Raw genomic sequence first — 19,975 nt, forward strand, 5'->3', positions numbered from 1 at the left:
ATATCACATTGCATTAGTGCAGCTGAGAGGTGACGAAAGCATTGTAATGGGGTAGCATGCACCTCTTGTGCGTACCCCCTTTTCTCTGCCAGATATACCTATAATCACAATTCTTTTTCGGAGGAAGGAGGACACCCACCTGTCATGGATGGCTCCCTTTCTCTTGGTTAGATGTGAGCTTGCTTTTGGTGTTAGTTCTTATATCGGGGTTGCATCTGCCTCTCGCAAGCACCCCCCAAGCTGATGGTTCTCTTGGCGGGTCTTCAGTGACTCAGCCCTCTGGCCGAGCCGCATACACAGTCCCCCCTTCAAGTCCAAATTCTTTTTCAGCCCTAGTATGGGGCCGTAGCTCTAAGGTTTCTTCCCCAAGGCACTGCCTTCTTCAACCACGTAGCCAGGGCCTATCTCGGTACCATCAGCTGGTGTCCTTTTCAGCAGCCCTCCCTGGGCTCAGACTGCAACCAGACCAGTAGAGCTGATCTTGGTACCCTCACCTGATCTGGCTAGGTTTGGGCTCAGCCTGCCTGCACTGACCTTTTCATGGTCTTGCTGCTGCTCTATCCAGCCAGCCAGGCACCTAGTCTTTGACACCCTTCCCTGTTCTGACTGGTGAGTTCTCTACAGTCTGCTGTTCCTTTAGCCAGCCAGGCACCCAGCCCTCCCTTGTCAAGTTCCACACAGCAACTGAAGGCTCTGCTCTGCTGCTGGCCTTTTATCTGGCCCTTCTGGCCCCTTATTGATCACTCCTCTGTAGCCACTCTAGGCTGTCTGGAAGACTTCTCTCTGCTCTATTCTGGGGCAGGGTGATGTAGGGCCTCCAGCAGGGGGCCTATGGACCTAGTGCAACCTGCCACGGGGTACCTGAGGCCAGGTCTTCATCTACCAGGGTGGGATGGAGTCCCCTAACCCACCAGAGATAGTAAAAAACAAACAAACATTACTCATCAGCGACAGTGAGGAATTCAAGAGTACTCCTAGACTATGGAATCTTGTGTGTGTGAATCTTCAAAGGAGACTGCACCGTGGCGCAAACCCCTTAGAATATTTTCCTCTGTCCACCAGCATCACCTCTGTTTTGTTTGAGTTCCACTTCAGCCAGCTGTTCTTCATCCATGAGTGGATATCATCCAAGCACTGGACAATCTTGATAGTATGTGGTGAAGGACAAGTAGAGCTGCATATTGCTGGCACTTCAGTCCATGCCATCTGACCAGTTTATATAGAGTTTGCATGAAGATATTGAAAAGCATGGGAGATAGAATAGACAAGTGTCTAGTGGTGTAGGTGCAGTTTCCCATCACTACTCTTTGGGTGCCTTCCTCCAGGAAGGACTTAAACCTTTTTATCACATTACCCTGGACTCCTGACACCTTTCTCAGGCAAGACTGCAGTACCTCATGCTTAACTGTCAGACACTGCAGAGGGGTCCAGGAGGATGAGAATGGTTGTCCATCCTTCATCCATTGCCACTAAAGCAGTTTCTGATCTGTGTCCTGGCTTGAATCCAGACTGTGCCAGGTCTAGAATCTTGGCCTCAGTTAGATGCGCTTGTAGTTAGCCTTTTGGTAGCCTCTCTCTAAACTTGCTCAGGATTGGGAGGTTTGACACTAGGCATTAATTGACTAGGATTGAAGTATCCAAGGTGGGTTTCTTCAGACTATTGTGTGTTTTAAGGAAGGATTCCTTCTCTGAATGAGGGTGCTGGCTGTTTTGGTCTGGAGTGGCATCAGTTGTTCATAACTCTCTTCACAGGCCAGGAATGGATCAGATTCACAAGTCCTGGGCTGGGACTCCTGTTGGGTGTCCAAAATTTCTTGATGAGTGAGTGTCCTGACCAACGGGAATGCATGTGGGCTGTTGGTTGGTGGGAGCAGGCGGAGCAGATCCTTGCTGTTTGAGGAGGCTTCTCAGATTTTCCTAATCTTTTCAGCAAAGAAAGATGATAGTTCTTTACAGTGCTTGGTTCTGACACAGGTTGTAGGCACTCAGGATTGATGAAGCAATTTACCAACCTAGGTAGCTCGTTGGGGTAGGATTTCAGACCTTCAATGAAGGCTGATAGGAAAGTTTTCTTGGCCTGTAATACAGCCTTAGCATAGGCTTTGAGGAATTTGTTGTTTCATCCTATCTGTCAATCTTTCTTTTCTGCCCTTGACACTCAATTTTCCACCCTCTCTCTTCAGTTACCACAGGGCGTCAGGAAACCAAGGAGATCAGTGTGGTCAAATCAGGATCACTGTTCTATTCTTGTTGCCTGGGTACTGCAAGGTTTCTGATCACTGCCTTAATGGGGTGATGGTCTGTTCAAGACAGTGGCTGGGTTGTAGTGTTCTCTATCTTGATACACAGGCTGACGATCAGGTTCAGAGTATGTAGGGTGACCCGACAGCAAGTGTGAAAAATCGGGACAGGGGATGGGGAGGGGGTAATAGTAGCCTATATAAGAAAAAGACCCCAAAATCGGGACTGTCCCTATAAAATTGGGACATCTGGTCACCCTAAGAGTATGTCTGGTTGTGTGGGCTGGACCAGATATGACTTGTGAAAGTCCTAGGGCGGCAGTCAAGAGATGAGGTTTTTTGCATCTGTATCAGATCCTCAGCTGTTGCAAACCAAAATATCTCCATTGACTTAAACAGAACTATGCTGATTTACACCAGCTGAGGATTTGGCCCAAACAGTTTAAATCATGTGTGAGGTAGCCAGTAGAATATCTAAGATTCAGAGCCAAATTGGATGGGTTCAAAGAGAAATGATAATTGAGCATAAAAGGATTACTGGCAGGATTTAGGAAGAGAATACCCCTATGGGCAGGGTATTCTACAAATGCCCACTATGGGATTTCTTGTACTTCCTCCTGAACATCCTGTACTTCCATCTGGAACATGCAACATCAGAGATAGAATATCGGGCTAGATGGACCGCTGTTCTGATTCCGCATGGCAATTCCCTTTGGGGAGCCCCACTTGTTGATGAGCAGCTGTGCTATGAAGGCTGGCTCTGCCACTGGAGCTCTGGCTGGCAGGGGGAATGACTAAAGAAGAGAAGCTGCCCTCTCCATCCTCACAGAGCTCTGCTTGGCTAACAAGCAGGCAGGAAATCCCACCCCTACCTCCTGCTGCCAGCTGTCTTGCAACTGGAAAAGGAAAAGAGCTCAGTGGGGTACGGGAGAGGGTGTGTGCAGCAGTGGCTGCTGCTGCAGGGATGTAATAGGCCAAGAATCTGAGCTCGGGGATGGGGGACGGGCCCAAGAAGCAGCCTGAACACATGGCACTGCACAAAAGGATCAGCCAGAGCCCAGCGGGAAGGAAAGATCCTGAACAGTGACGGAGGGACTGATTCTGGACAGGCATCGAGGCTGTTTGCTGATAAAGCTGATGGTTGGTTACCAAAAGGCGCTGGAATGATTTCTGGGTGAATCCCTGCCTCCCCAAGGGCTCTCCACTGCAAGGTTAGGGCTGGGAGGTGGGAGTGTGTGACAGCCATTGAACCAAATTGTAAACCCTGTAAACCACTTCAAGCCAGAGGGTGTAGCAGCACCCTTAGTTCCAGCACCTATCAGCATGTTTGTCATCAGCAGTGTCTTCAGGATACAGCAGTCTGCAAGTTAAATCATACTGACAGAAAGCCCTTACAGGTTGCCCTCCAAGGGGCTGATTCAAACTATGGACACCAGTACCAATTAACTTTTTTAAAAGAGTCTCAAAATTGTATTCAGTAACCCACTTTATAAAAGTTTTCAATCCATTGCCTGCAGTTGTGTATCTAAAATATATTTTGATAATGTCTGAAACTGGTTTAGATTTAAAGAGGTAAGAAAATGTCTCCCATAGCCCACAAAAAAGGAAAGTTAAACAGGAGCTCTGAGGGCACTCCACGCATAGTCAGATATAGTGTTTACAAATGAAGGTGGTGCATATATAAATTAATTGGCATTCCATTTAATGATTCATATTCAAAATAGTCAAGTCTGCCTGCAACTTCTGTTTAAAAAAAAAAAAAAAAAAGAGCATACACTCTGGTATTCTCTCTGCAGGTTTCCGCTTGCCTAGGATGCACCTAGAAATATTTATATGGAGAACAAACAAACAAAAAGTACCTGTGGGATGTGCTGTCTATTCTGCTATCAATGTGATGAAAGTATATTTAGCGGTCTGCAACTTTACTGGGAATCACATGAATAAATCGCTGTACATTGATAGGAGATTATGCTTCTTTTAATGGACCACAAATCTTGCATTTAGCTACTATTACAAAGCCAGTAAAGTCATCTACTAGGGCACCAGAGCTGTCATGTGCCATAATTTGCATCTTGGAATCGTATTGTATATCTGTTCCAGATTCATAATAAGTGAAATTTAGCCTCGTAATCCATGTTCTGTTAATAATTTAGAATATAATACAAAATATGACTGACTGCTTTCCTAAAATCACCATCACATGACATCACATGGAGCTGTCTTGTGAGCTGGTGGGGTGAATATCCAAGTGTCTGTCTGCTGTGACTGGAGCTAGTTGCAGGGACTGTTTGACCGTGTGGTTGTTTGTTTGAAAAGTGTGAATTGGAAGTGATTTGTTCCAGGTGGGATTTCAGTGGTTGATTGGAGAGACTTTGAGCCAGTAGCCTTATAAAAAAGCAGCCAGTTACCTACCAAGTGAGCTGGGAACAGAAGACAGGCAAACAGAGGGAGTTTGCCTTGGGGGAGTTCCCATAGAGCTTTATTTTTTTGCCTTTCAGCCTTGTGAGAGCAGTAAATACAACATCTGAAGAGGCTCTTAAAAGGAAGACATTATGGATAGTGAGCAATCAACTGTTGTGACATGCACAGAGTGTACCATGTTTGTCTTTCTCCCAGAGGATAGAAGCAACTTCGTCTGTACAAAGTGCAGGCTGGTCTCCATATTGCAGGAGAAGGTTAAAGGACTAGAGCCCCATAGACTTTAAGGACAGAAGGGACCATTATGATCTTCTAGTCTGACCTGCTGCACAACGCAGGCCACAGAATCTTACCCACCCACTCCTGTAACAAACCCCTGGCCTATGTCTGAGCTACTGAAGTCCTCATCTTGTGGTTTAAAGACTTCAAGGTGCCAAGAATCCTCCAGCAAGTGACCCAGGCCCCATGCTGCAGAGGAAAGCGAAAAATCCCCAGGGCCTCTGCCAATCTGCCCTGGAGGAAAATTCCTTCCTGATCCCAAATATGGCGATCAGCTAAACTCTGAGCATGTGGGCAAGACTCACCAGCCAGATACCCAGGAAAGAATTCTCTGTGGTAACTCAGAGCCCACTCTATCTAGTGTCCCATCACAGGCTATTGGGCATATTTACCGCTAATAGTCAAATATCAATTATTTGCCAAAATTAGGCTATCCAATCATACCATCCCTTCCATAAATTTATCAAGCTTAGTCTTGAAGCTAGATATGTCTTTTACCTCCACTGCTCCCCTTGGAAGGCTATTCCAGAACTTCACTCTTCTGATGGTTAGAAACCTTCATCTAATTTCAAGTCTAAACTTCCTGATGGCCAGTTTATATCTATTTGTTCTTGTGTCCCCGTTGGTACAGTGTTTCATCCGAGAAAATGAAGACTTTCTGGCTAGAAGTCAGCATTTGGTACTGCAGGCACAGCATGCTGAAGAATCAGAGAGGGCAGTGCAGAACAGGGAAGAAAATTGGCAGCATGTGACCTCCAGAAGAAGAAAGAAGAGAACTCACGTACCCCCAATGCGGATAGAGATAAGAAACCATTTTCAGGCTCTCTGCATAAGTACTGTGGTGGAGAATGGTTTGGAAGAGTTATCTGATGGAAGGGATCAGAAGGAGACCCCATCGACCGGAAGGCATGGGATGCATTGTCTTAGAGATGGGGGTTCCATGACCACCGTTCACAAGAGGGAACAGAGTCATCCATCTGCCATCCAGAGCGGGAGACACAAGAGGTGTGCTGCTTGCCTGGAGCTAGAATTCAGGATGTGACAGAGTATCTGCCGAGACTGATCAAGCCCTCGGACGGCTACTTCTCCACATGGGCACCAATGATACTGCCAAGAATGACCTTGATCAGGTCACTGCAGACTATGTGGCTCTGGGAAGAAGGATAAAGGAGTTTGAGGCGCAAGTCATGTTCTCATCCATCCTCCCTGTTCAAGGAAAAGGCCCAGGTAGGGACCATCGAATTGTGGAGGTAAAGGCCTGGTTGCACAGGTGGTGTTGGAGAGATGGCCTTGGATTTTTGACCATGGGATGTTGTTCCAGGAAGAAGGATTGCTAGGAAGAGATGGGATCCACCTAACAAAGAGAGGGAAGAACATCTTTGCAGGCAGGCTTGCTAACCCGGTGAGGAGGGCTTTAAACTATGTTCACTGGAGAATGGTGATCTAAGCCCAGAGGTAAGTGGGGAAGTGGGATACCGGGAGGAAACAGGAGGAGGACGGTGCAACAGGGGAGGTCTCCTGGTTCATATTGAGAAAGTAGGGCAATCGGCTAGTTAGCTTAGGTGCCTGTACACAAACGCAAGAAGCCTGGGAAACAAGCAGGAAAAATTGGAAGTCCTGGCACAATCAAGGAACTATGATGTGATTGGAATAACAGATACTTGATGGGGTAACTTACATGACTGGAGCACTGTCATGGATGGGTATAAACTGTTCAGGAAGGACAGGCGGGGGGAGAAAAGGTGGAGGAGTTGCACTTTATGTAAGAGAGCAGTGTGATTACTCAGAGTTCCAGTATGAAACCCGAGAATAGCCTGTTGAGAGTCTTTGGGTTAAATTTAGAGGTGAGAGCAACAAGGGTGTTGTCATCATGGAGTCTTCTATAGACCATCAGACCAGGAAGATGAGGTAGACGTGGCTTTCTTCGGACAACAAACAGAAGTTTCCAGATCACAGGCCCTGGTTCTCCTGGGGGACTTCAATAACCCTGACATCTGCTGAGAGAGCAATACAGCAGTGCACAGACAATCTAGGACGTTTTTGGAGAGTGTTGGGGACAACTTCCTGGTCCAAGTGCTGGAACAACCAACTAGGGACTGATTTTGCCCCAGATCCCCAAGTGACCCCCTCAAGGATTGAACTTACAACCCTGGGTTTAGCAGGCCAATGCTCAAGCTCAGTGGTTTGAGCATTGGCCAACTAGGGACTGTGCTCCTCTTGACCAGCTTCTCACAAACAGGAAAGAATTGGTAGGGGAAGTAGAAGTGGGTGGCAACCTGGGCAGCAGTGACCATGAGATGGTCAAGTTCAGGAGCCTGACAAAAGGAAGAAAGGAGAGCAGCAGAATATGGACCCTGGACTTCAGAAAGAAGACTCTGACTCCCTCAGGGAACTAATGGGAAGGATCCCCTGTGAAGCTAATATGGGGGGGAAAGGAGTAGGTCCTCAAGGAATCCATTTTGAAGCACTTGGAGGAGAGGAAGGTGATCTGGAACAGTCAACATGGATTCACCACGGTCAAGTCATGCCTGACTAACCTGATTGCCTTCTATGATGAGATAACTGGCTCTGTGGATATGGGGAAAGTGGTAGTCATGATAGATCTTGACTTTAGCAAAGCTATTGATATGATCTGCCACAGTATTCTTGCCAGCAAGTTAAAGTATGGATTGGATGAATGAACTATAAGGTGGATAGAAAGCTGGCTAGATCATCGGGCTTAATGGATAGTGATCAATGGCTCGATGTCTAGTTGGCAGCCGGTATCAAGTGGAGTGCAAATATTTGCACTAAAATGCTCATTGTTTTGCTTCAAATCATTCTGCATCCTTATATTTTGCTTTTCTACCTCATTTGATGAAATAGCAGTTTGAGTGTCAAAAAAGGTGAAGATTCATGTTTCTAACTGTGAATTCTGAAGCCATCTTTGGCTTGCACTGAACCCACTGTCCCTACTTATAATCATTTGCAGCTAGGAGTCTGAACTCAAGTATGAGATTAGTTTTCATCTAACTTCACTCCTACAAATACACTGATTTTCCCTCTTCCCACCTCATTTCTTTGTCTTTTCCTTTCAGCAAAGTAATGCAGGAAACTCTCCATATTGTTTACAGAGTTTTCATCTTTCCCTTTCATATGTCCTTTACTTTAAAAATCAGGTCCTAGATGTCTCAAGTTAGGCACTCAGGAACTGAGAGACCCAAAATTAGTGGACCTTTGTCAAAATGGCCTTAATATCAAGCACCAAAACTTATCTGTAAAAAGGGTAGAAGAACACAACCTTACAGGGTGATGTAGGCTTAATTAATTGTATAACAAGCATTTTGAGATCCATGGATAAAAGTACAATATATTAAAACATTTTATTTAAACAAATTTTAATTGTACTTTTTGTCAAATAAAAATGTGGTATTCCTTTTAAATGTTTCTTTTAACAAACACATGGCAAATACTTTCATGGCAGATAACTGTCCTACCATATCATTATCTTCTCCCTTTTGCTTTCCTTTCTCTTTCTGTACAAATGTGGGGGAAGCAGCACCTGATGTCATAGTGGAATCTGGAAAAAAAATGTAACCAGATGTCATAAGTAATTGGTCCTTATATTTTAGGTGTAATTTATTAAAGATTGAAATGTCTATAGACACACTGCCCAGCCATCTCAATAAAACTACATAACCACCAAGAATGATGTGGAATTTATAATACAAACAGCTATACTTATCAAATACTAACTTGGTACAGACAGCTCTATTTACTGGTGCTCTTCAAGATGTCACATTCATTATCTTCTCCATCAGCAGAAACAAAATTTAGCAGATTGCCAGAGATGGATTAAGATTTATTGGGGCCCTGGACACAAAGAATATTTGGGACCCCCATGCCCGTAGCCATGGGGCTCCTCCCCTTCCCACCTAAGGTCCCGCCCCCTTGCCTGGCCGGAAGCTGGAGCCAGGCTGTGGTAAGAGCTGCCCAGAGAGCCTGGGCTACTGTGGGGAGCCCTGAACCTTCAACCTGCCCTGGGGGAAAGAGACATGGGCTGGGGGCTGCTTTTGGGCCCCCCACCCAGGTCAGATTGTAGATCTGGGGCTCTCCACAGCAGCCCAGGCTCCCTGGGCAGCTCTTAAGGGATCCACATTCTCAGCATCTCTCCTTCTCTGGCTCTGGAGGGGGGTTAACTCTGTGGTTCAGGGCTCCATTTCATGAGAATACACAGACATCACAAACACAGAATAAAGGATGGTCCCTACTCCAAAGAGCTCCAATCATTCTTAAAAGCCAACACAACAAGTGAACATTACGGATCCTAGGAGAGTAGTGATAAGGGACTCTTGCAGTTATCGAGCCTGACAACAGGTGGGTCCCAAATCAGGTATTTTTTTAAAACATAGCATTGTTAGTGTTCCCTATCAAACCAGATCCCCTGGACTCTCTCAAGGCCCCACCCCAGGAACAAGTGACTCTGGACCTGCTGCCCATTATTTTTAGAGCATTTTCTTTATTTTCCCCTTCAGTACAGACTCTCCTCACCAGGGCCTTTTCCCCCCCAACATCATTAGTTCACACCTCTTCAGCCCCCCTCAAACCGTGGGCCAATCCCTCAGGATATGTACTCCCTCTCTCTTTGCTGCTATGCAGGGGGCCAGGATGGGTCCATGAAGTATAGGGAGTCCACTGATCAGTTATGGAATGCCTGCTTTGATGTCCCCACTCATGAGGCCTTCCCGTTACCTAACTCTCTACTTAAACTGCCTGTCACTAGGAACTTCCTTATTGCTATTGATCTTATGTGGAAGGCGCTCAGATACCGCGGTGATGGACAGCAGGACAAAACCTTACGATAGCAAGCTAGACATTTCCCCTACGCAGGAGCCAATCTCCCAACCCTACAAAAACACTCGGTCTGAAAATGCTGAAACCCAAGGGGCTCCTCACACTAAAAGGAACCTCCATGTAGAGCTGCTGAGAGAGGTTATGGGGCTACTATAGCCATCTGCTCCCAAAAGCTTGGCATCACAGACAAGAGGGGACAGAGTCAGCTCCATTACCAGTTGCAGTTAGCAGCAAGAAGTACCTCTGGCATAACAGTCCCTTTGTGCTGCACAGAATGCCCCCCTTTGGAGATAACAGTCAGAGCTGCCAGCTCTCAGGGACACAAAACCTCCAGTTAGCCCCACAGATTCAGCCCAGTGATGGGAGAGGAAACCAGAGGGTAGTCTGGCTCACACATTGGCAGCAGGATGATTAGGTGGGCCAACTGCTCTTAGTTATACGTGGACAATCTAATGAAGGCAAGAGTGAGGGCTGTGTGGGGCTCAACTGGGGGCAGGACCCAAAGGTGATGAGGGAGGGGGGGATGTGGCTGCACATGGGTCACCTGAGGGTGTGACCTGAAGGTCACAGGACAGTTGGGGTGGGGACTGCACAGAGATCAGGCCGTGGCCTGCTGAATCATTCTTGCTGGTGATGCTACATGGCTGGGAAGACCTTAGCATGACTCCCAGCTCCTGGGGAGTTTGAGGCATTCGTGCCACTGAGACGAGGAGTGAGTACAGGGCCCCGCGAGGTGGGTTTGAGAATCACTCACTAGAGCAGAGCTGTGCTGTGAGTCATCATTTGCCTGTGCTGTGATGGGAAGGCCGCAAAGTCCAGCTCAGCTAGGGCACAGGGAGGGAGCTTCAGCCCCTGACAGAGCATCCTGAGCAGGGAAGGGGCTAGGAAAGTCCTTGCAAAGGCTTCTCCCAGCCCTGATTCTGCTTGTCCTCATCCCCTGCATGAGCAGCCTGTGCCCGGCTGAGGTGCCAGTGCCAGAGCATGGCTGAGCACTGTCACAAAGAGGCAGACTGTGGTTGCTCATGGGGGCAGGGGGCAAGGCTGGAGTTCTAGTGCTCCTGCAGGGGGCTCCTGAACATGGGCCCCATCACCCATGCAGTAATCTGCCACTGCAAATTATGCACAGAACATGGATGCTAGAGCCCTAAGTTCAGTCTTAAATAGAGTACAGTACCATAGTTTTTCCAGCAGTGTAATTAAAGTTAGGGGCTCTCTGTATTTCTGTATGTGCTAGCACTACAGCTTTTGGGTTCTCTAGAGACCTAGATTACAGGACCTGAGTCTTCTCTCACTTATACCAATGTAAACTATGAGGAATGCTGCTAAAGTCACTGGAGTTACACTGGTGTAAGTGAGGTCAGAATAAGACCTGAACTATCAGTGCTCTCTTCATTGACAGCATGTCATTTTTCATGGACTGTGAGCTGAACAATGCTATTTATTTAAAACCCTTAAAACACTGGTCACTTTCCAGAGTGTCAACCAAATTAACGCTTAGCAGGATATGTCTGTACCTTAGCAGGATATGTCTATACCTCCCAAAGGTTTAGAAGCAAGTTTTATATCAGCTTCAAATCCAATCTATATGCAGGGATCTTTAAACAATAATAAAAATATAACTGTATTAATTACCAAAATTAGGATGATATACAGCTCGAGTAACTGCCCATAGTCCAACAAATGCCACGTAGGTACCCTTTTAGTATGCGAATATGGAGTATGTACATGCTTAAAAAAAACCACCACTGTTACATGGAGAGTGTTTTCATCAACAAGCTGCTTTCTGAGAAAAGGGCATGATGTCTGACAGTTAATTTTTCACTGTGTAATGAGGTTCCTTTAAACACCACCTTTAAATATTTGAAAATTAGATTTTATAAAAGCGAGGGACTGAGCTGGTAGGTGTTGGACAAGCTTCCATGTGTTACTGTGCCAAATCATCTCAGTCCTGAAATAAACACCCTTGCTATTTACAGCCAAAGGCAGGATGGGAAAAGTCCTAATGCCAAGAAGCCTGGGAAAAAAGTTATATCTGGGCAAGTGTCAGGTTTCTTGCCTTTTAGACAAGCAGAACTGCAGAGGCTGGAGGCAGGCTGAGTCAGATTGGCAAAGATCCTGCACTGGTGTTTTTGGGTGTGTGTGGGGGGGGGCTTCCTCTGCAGCATGGGGCACGAGTCACTTGCAGGTTTAAACTAGTGTAAATGGTGAATTCTCTGTAACTTGAAATCTTTAAACCATGATTTGAGGACTTCAGTAACTCAGCCAGAGGTTAGGGGTCTATTTCAGGGGTGGGTGAGGTTCTGTGGCCTGCAATGTGCAGGAGGTCAGACTAATGATCATGATGTTCCCTTCTGACCTTGAAGTCTATGAGGCTGAACAGCCAGAGGGCACAGCAGTTACTGAATTGCCAGAGAAGAGGGTGGCAGATGTGACTGATTAGAAACAGAGCAAAGAGAACTGCGGTGGGGAAAAAAGGTGTGGACAAAACTGATCGGCCAGTGACAGGGGAGGGGAATGGGCCTAGCTACTGAAGTGATGCCTTACAAGCAGATGTGTAACCCACATGGCTTCTGGGTGTGGTGTTCTGTCCCATCTAGTGGCACTGAGACCACTTAAAGAGGGAGAAAAATGAGTCTGCTCTACAGCCTTAGCTAATAGCCAGCTGGCTTTTGGCTCATGCACTAAACTCCAAAGGTCCCAGGTTCGATCCCGCCCACTGACAACTGAGGTCTGTCAGTGTTACAGGTGGGATCAGAAAAGCATAATGCTGAGCATGCCTGAGGCTGAGCCTCAAGCAGAATGTTCTGTTACTGCTTTATTTAGAGCTGTGGTTCTCAACCCCTCCCCACCCCAGGTTTCAGGGGGTCTGCCAAAATAAGCTACAGATCATGCCAAAAAAAAAATTGTTTCACCTCATGCTATTTGGACACATTGCTTAAAAAAACAAAAAAAACAAAGAGCATGTTAATTGTCATGTATGATCTGCTGAAACCTATTGGCTTCAGCAGGGCTGGCGTTAGGAGGTAGCAAACAGGCGACAGTGAGCCCTGAAAGAAAAACAGTTGCAGTGGCACAGGTGGGCCATGCAGTTTTTAACAGCATGTCGGGGGCCCTCAGAAAGAAAAAGATTGAGAATCCCTGGTTTAGAGGACTGTAATGACTGGGGAGTAGAGAGTTTGGGTAAGAACTTTTCCGCTACAGTTGGTCAGGTTGTTCAAGGTTCTCTTTGCCAGAAAGACAAGCAACCCTTTAACTTCTCAGCCAAGTTGACGCGGACACACAGTCTACTCTAAGAACCTTGCATACGTAGCAGCAGCAGCTGCAAGTCATAGTTTGATTTGATTTTAAGAAAGAATAAGGCTCATAAACAAATAGTTCAAAGGCAGCTGTTTCCAGAAGGGCGAGTGATAGTTTAAATTACCAACTAAGCCACAGAAAGCTTTATAGTAAAATAAGCTTAACATTTGATTACTTACTGCTTCTGCAAAACCATTTGAATTTAGGAAGGAGCTGGGCTCTCTAATATTTTGATACAGCCTTGTAATTGCAAGCTTAGCTTCTGGTCTCACAGCTAATATATTTAAATTAGTGAGTAAATCAAGGATAGATTTGCAAATTATATTATACAAAAAAGCTACATATGCACAGACTGTTTTCCACCTTTTTAAAAATAAACTCAAACCACCATACTGTGGGTTTTTTTAAAAAAACATTAATATTAACAACATTAAAGGGTCAAATAAGCATAAAATATGCACAGAAGAGGATGCTAAAGAATATAAAAAACTTAGATATAAATACACTTTTCAAAATTCAAAGTAAACTAAATATCCATGTGTTTCATGACAGAAAAATGAAATGTTTTGTGTAATTTGCAGAAAACAGAGACTTTTGGCTAATGGTACTTTTAGTGTTTTCTACTGCTGCACATCACTGTGTATCTGCCTTCCATATAAAATAGATTAGTGACCACATTGTTACCTAATTTTAAGAAAATCACAATATGTGCACTTATGGTCCTATATAAATAAATGACAGCCTATAAAGATTGATAGGGTTCTAGTCACCAAAAATTCCAAGTCTTGTGGCTAGAGAAGACACACAAACCTGTGGAGTCTATTGGTCACAAAGCTCAATCCTGGTTCACAAAGCAAAGTTTAGTTACCAATGCCCTTATGAGAAACAGGTAAACCAAAATACAACTCTAAAGTTAATTTGCAAAGCAAAAAATCTGGAGCACAGTTTTGCTTATGAGTCTATGCAAATAGAACTGAAATGGGTGCCAAATTCAGGTGATGTGTTGTGAGATGCCCTTTTTCTTAGAGACCCTTAATAAACTACTTACTGACATAGAAGTAAGGTGACCAGATGTCCCAATTTCATAGGAACAGTCACGATATTCAGGGCTTTGTCTTATACAGGCACTTATTACCCCCCACCCCGTCCTGATTTTTTCCACACTTCTATCTAGTCATGATACAGGGAAGTGAGTATAAGGAAATCTAAATTGATGTAATTTATGAGAGAAGGCATAGAAGAAGACATAACCATAAGTAGGTAGAAGCCTACATTAACTTGCACATTCTTGTACACTCCTGCTAGTTGCTTTTCAAGCTACAGGCTTCTCTTAAATGCTGGCCTCTCACCATTTAAGTTACACCAATACACTGGTTGTTCATTGACTTGCATCTCGTATAGTCATTAACACCTATTCAAACTGTATTCAAAATACTACCATTCTGATTTGGCAACATTTTATACGAGTGTAAATGTTTACACAAGGTGAAAAACTGTGTGGGTGGGGGGGAAATCAGGCCCATTTAGACTCATTTGGGTCCAATTCTGATTCTACTTGCACTGTTTTTACAGCACTTTACTTCCACTGACTATCCTGATTTACATTGGCATATAGGTAGGCAGATCAGGCCTAATTAGTCTCAACTCTGATTTTGACTCACTAAATTAAGTGTCCTTGATGAAAGACATTTATAATTGTGAACCATAGCCATAAAAGCTATTTGGGAAAAGATGGGAAAGGAAGAAATACCATTTAACCTCCCCTCTCAAAGATTGCTTGAGCAATCTCATACATACTAGTGAGCTTCACATTCAAAATAAAATCCAAATCAAGTTGCTTATTGAATCAAGACTACTTAAAGAAAAAGACAAAACTGCTGGATTAAAAAGAAAAAAAAAAGGAAAAAGGAGCAAAAAGGATACAGAGAATATAAATACAGATACAAAAATATGTATACAAAAAAGTAGGAAGAGAGAAGGATATGAGGAGGAAAGTAAAAAAAAAAAAAAAAAGGGTAGAAAAATCCATCCTGCTGTCTTGGCTGGTAGCACTGCTTCTAAAACAACCAAAGGCGGTGGGAACTAATACCAGCAAGAGAGGACGAAATCATAGATTTAAAGGCCAGAAGGGACCACGGTGCCCATCTAGTTGGACCTCCTGTATAATACAGGCCATAGAACTTCCCAGAATTATTCCTACAGCATATTTTTTAGAAAAACATATAAGCTTCATTTACAAATTGCAATGATGGAGAATCCATCACAACCCTTTGTAAGTTGTTCCAATGGTTAATTACTCTCACTGTGAAAAATGTACAACTTATTCTCAGTCTGAATTTGGTTAGCTTCATCTTTCAGCCATTGGATCATGTCATACCTTTCCCTGCTAGATTGAAGAGCCCATTTGTTTCTCATGTAGGTCCTTGTAAACTGTAAAGCAAGTTACCCCTTAACATTCTCTGTGTTAAGCTAAATAGAGTGAGCTCTTTGAGTCCTGCACTATAAAGGTATGTTTTCTAATTCTTCAGTCATTCTTGTGGCTCTTTCTGAGCATGCCACAACTGGACACAATATTCCAGCAGTATTTGCACCAGGCGAAATACAGAGGTAAAATTCCTACTCAAAATTCACCTGTTCATGCATCCAAGGATCACATTAGCCTTTTGGCTACAGCATCACATGGGAGGTCATGTTCAACAGAGTTTCCACCATGAACCCCAAATTTCTTTGAGTCACTGTACTGTAAAGCATGATGTACATTCTTTGTTCCTCGATATAGACATATTAAATACATATTAAAATGCATATTGTTAGCTCTGTATCTGTATTGTAGCGCAAGCTTTCTGAATCAGTGACCTGTCCTTTTCACTATTTGCCACTCCCCCAATTTTGTGTGTCATCTGAAAACCATCAGTGATGATTTTACATATTCTTCCAGGTCATCAATAAAAAAGTTAAATAGAATAGGGCCAAGAACTGATCCTTGTGGAATCTCACTGGAAACACAACCACTCCATGATGATTCTCTGTTTACAATTACATTTTGAGACCTATCAGTGAGCCATCTTTTAGTCCATTTAATGTGTCATGTTAATTTTATATTGTTCTAGTTGTTTTTAAATCAAAATGTGATGCAGTACCATAACAGCCTTACAGAAGTCTACATATGTTACATCAGCACTATTACCTTTACCAATCAAACTTGTAATCTCATAAAAAAAGATATCAAGTTATTTTGTCAGGATCTTTTTTCCATAAACCCATGTGGATTGGCATTAATTACATTACTCTCCCCTCTTTTAATTCTGTATAAATCACATGGCTGATACGAGAGTGATTTGAAAATAAGAAAAAATTAAAAATAGAAAATAAAACTGGCTAAAGGAAATAAGGAAAGGACATCACATTCCTTGACCCATTCATTTGGAATATCAGAGCGTCTGTGCTTCTAAGTATATTCAGATCATACTGGACTTTTCTCAGGGACTTAATCCACAGATTTATGGAGTTCAACAGCTGCGAAACTCAAATGACTTAAAAGGTTCAGCATTACATAGGTTCTCACCCCTTGAAGCTTAACATCCCTACATTTTAAAGAGATTAGGGACAATGATGTCCTTTTGGGGACACTGCTCCTTAGTCACTTGAGTGGCCTAAAATCCCCCAACCACTTTCACCTTTGGTTTGTTTCCCCAAGCTTTTGATCTGAAATGTTATCTATGATGATGGCAACTGCCTTAGAAATCAATTTGTGAAACCAGAATTTCAATTTTAAATTTCCTGCAATTGTCAAAAATAGCACTGCATAGTAGAGATCTCTCATTTTGGTCCAGTACAGTATACTTCAGGGATGGCCAAACTGTGGTTCGTGAACCACGTGCTGCTCTTTTACCATTAAAATCTGGCTCATGGAGCCCCCACTCCCCACATTCTCCACCTACCAGACAGGGGTGGGGTAGGGGCTTCTGTACAGTGGGGAAAGGGAGTCTTGGTGCTTCAGCAGGAGCAGGGCTGAAGCCCCCTAGCCCTGACAGGTGCGCCCCAGCTCTTGAATGTCTTAAGATTGTTGTATGCAGCTCAGAGGATCAGTAAGTTTGGCCAACCCTGGTATATATGATAATCAGAATCTTGCTGTAACCAAATAAGCTATTTTTACAAGACAGTCAAATGTGAAAAAGGTGGCAAAAGAAAAGCATTGTAGTCACTGCAAAGAGACAACATATGAAATGCCAGAACAGAAGCATCAAAACTTGCCAAAAATCCATCTGAAAAATAAAATTAAAAAAAAAAGGAATTATGCAAGATAATTCGGCTACTGCAAATTTAATTTAAACTCAATGAAGGGGGGAAAAGTACCTAGAAGCGAAATCACAAGATGTTATTGCCACAATCAGTTATGTGGCTGGATCGCTTGTTCATTTTCCCACCGTCTATATCAGACACATGATAATATCAAAAAGATAGGATTGTTAGCGGATCACATAACCAATAAAAGTACACTTGGCAAACCTAAAGATAACTTGTTACTGATGCCTGCTGAGGGAAGAGGCATCTTAGAATAATGAGAGATTGAAATAAGATGGGTAAAACTGCTAGTATGAATGAGTCTATGTTAACACATAGCACCTAGGGCTTAATATGTAAAGAACCTAAATAATCTTTAGTATTGCGATTTCCAATAAAGCACAACAAGAAACCATAATCAACTATAGAGACTCCAACAAAGCAAAATTCAGTTGTTCAGCATTCTGAAACTTCAACCAAAAAGGAGCTTTTTATTGTGCCTTAGAAGCAAAAATAAAACATCGTGAAGAGAAAGTGAGGCAATACTAAAGTGTTGGTGGCACTTTATCCAAACTTTCCCCTTCTTCTACCTCACCCACCTTGCAGAAAAAAACATTCAGCATTTTTCTCCTTTCCCCATGGTTCCACTTGTATTTTAATTCTTCTTACTAGAAATATAGATCTGTAAATACTGAATTGAACATATACATATGTTGCTAGACAAACTTACTTCAGTATTGTGTCTGTTCCAATTAACTCTTAAGAATGAAAAGGGAACCATACTAAAAAGCAGTGATAATCAACTCTGCTGCATTTCATGTTCTGCCTATCAGCATTGTTTCTTGCCATGCAAACTATCAGATTAATATTATTTTGTGCAATGACACACTTACTTGTCGGAGTTGTCTTATATACAAAATTATCCCAGAAAAACATTTCACTTACATACCAAAGTTCTAAACAAATTCCATTGTACAGGGTCCTGCACGTTTCACTTCTCTCTGTTTTTTTCCATAATGGTAATCTAATAGTATTTAAAAAAGAAAAGTTACTTACAAAAATTGAGCCCTTTAATCCATTTAACTAGAAAATGCAGTCATTGTTTGAATAGTCCAGGTCTGACATTTAAATTAGGTACATTGTGAGAGTATATCTGTGCATATCTCCCTCCCTACTAAACGGACACCTGCACGGTAAAGAACAGACAGATCTTGTTGCTCTCTGATAAGGTCACAGAAGCTTAGCTAGAATATACCAATGCTTAATCCTCATTGGTTTTGCCTGCTGAGCACAAGGCTGTTTCCTTGACAACACAGCTGCAGTTGCTACAGCATTCACAGCCACATGTGATGTCAAGATTTTGGGATGGCCCACCATAAAAATCATTTACGTAATGCTATTTTCTAATCTTGTAGATTAAAAATGAAAATCAGTCAGAACCTCCAATATGTCCCCCCTCTGCCGAGATTTAAGCACTTAGCTATTATGTATTTATTTACAATACTTTACCCAATGTGCCAGTCACTAATCATGATTCCTGCCCGAGGGAGTTCACAGTTTGGTTATTTTTTTTAAATTCTCTTTGAAGATATAAAGTGCTTTAATTTTCAACTAGAGATTTAAAATTACAGACTTATTAGGAGCTGTATTCAGAAATGCAACAATATTCTGGGAAGTAGAAATATGATCAATGACGTACCAAATAATTTATGCTAAGGGCTGTAGCTGTAGCCAAGAAGAGGATTTTCACAGAAACAGGAATGTCTTCAGGCACTGAATAATAGCTACTGTAGTTAATATACTACCTCAATGTTAAAATTCACCATAGCGTAGAGAGACAAGGCCTAATATATTACTTAAGCTTTACCTCAAGACCCACATTAATTGCCAAGTCTTGGTCTCATTGAAATCAATGGGAGGTTTGCCACATGACTTCAGCATGACCAGGATTTGGCCCTACAAGCTTATGTGCCGCTAAAGTGAAACAGAGGGCCTTGTGTATCCCTTCTGTACTGGAGTCGCTAGTTCATTTGGGAAATTGTTCAAGTAGCTCTTTTCTACTATTTTATTACTGCTCACTCCATATAGATTATCTTGTAAATGCTCAAAACACTGTCACTGATTACCTGACATGTTAAATTTCGATACGTTCTGTTTTCATAACAGGAGTGTAACTTCTCGCTGACTGAATCCTACAGGTTCCCTTCATTTTTCACTTTGATGTTCTTCCCCACTGCTCATGTAATCCAGGTTAAGGTGTTTTCTTGGCGGTAACAAGGATTAGTCAAAATGCTAGATATGCATATAACTTGTAATAACATCCCTGGTTGGGATTTAAGATGAGAAAATAGCCATATATTCATTTTCTCTGTTTATTGAGGCTACATTATTACAGTAGCAGTGCACTCCTCTATCTAGCCCCATTCCAGGAAACCCAGAGCAGGCTGTTGGCTGATTATAAAATCAAGGGACACTAATAGCCATCCAAAATATTAGGATCTAGTGATGCATGGCTAACAGAAGTGTGTGTGGGACAGTGGTTCCCAAACTTTAACCACCCGTGAACCCCTTTCACGAAAATGTGAAGTCTCACGAACCCCCTCCTAAAAATGAATATTTCCAGG

General features: G+C 43.1%; 1 protein-coding gene across 8 annotated transcripts in view; it reads right to left on the reverse strand.

The window, feature by feature from the left end:
* PRLR (prolactin receptor) overlaps positions 1-19,975 on the reverse strand; it is a 341,223-nt gene that overhangs the window by 234,944 nt on the left and 86,304 nt on the right. For 7 of the 8 annotated variants that reach the window (XM_034774608.1, XM_034774612.1, XM_034774611.1 and 4 more), the window contains one exon: positions 8,414-8,496. The gene's annotated coding sequence lies outside the window, so the exon portion shown is untranslated. Of the gene's footprint in view, positions 1-8,413; positions 8,497-18,407; positions 18,557-19,975 lie in introns of those variants that run through there. The other variant, XM_034774613.1, reaches the window with a different exon arrangement.

The sequence above is a fragment of the Trachemys scripta genome, chromosome 6 (assembly GCF_013100865.1).
Source record: "Trachemys scripta elegans isolate TJP31775 chromosome 6, CAS_Tse_1.0, whole genome shotgun sequence".
NCBI lineage: Eukaryota > Metazoa > Chordata > Testudines > Emydidae > Trachemys > Trachemys scripta.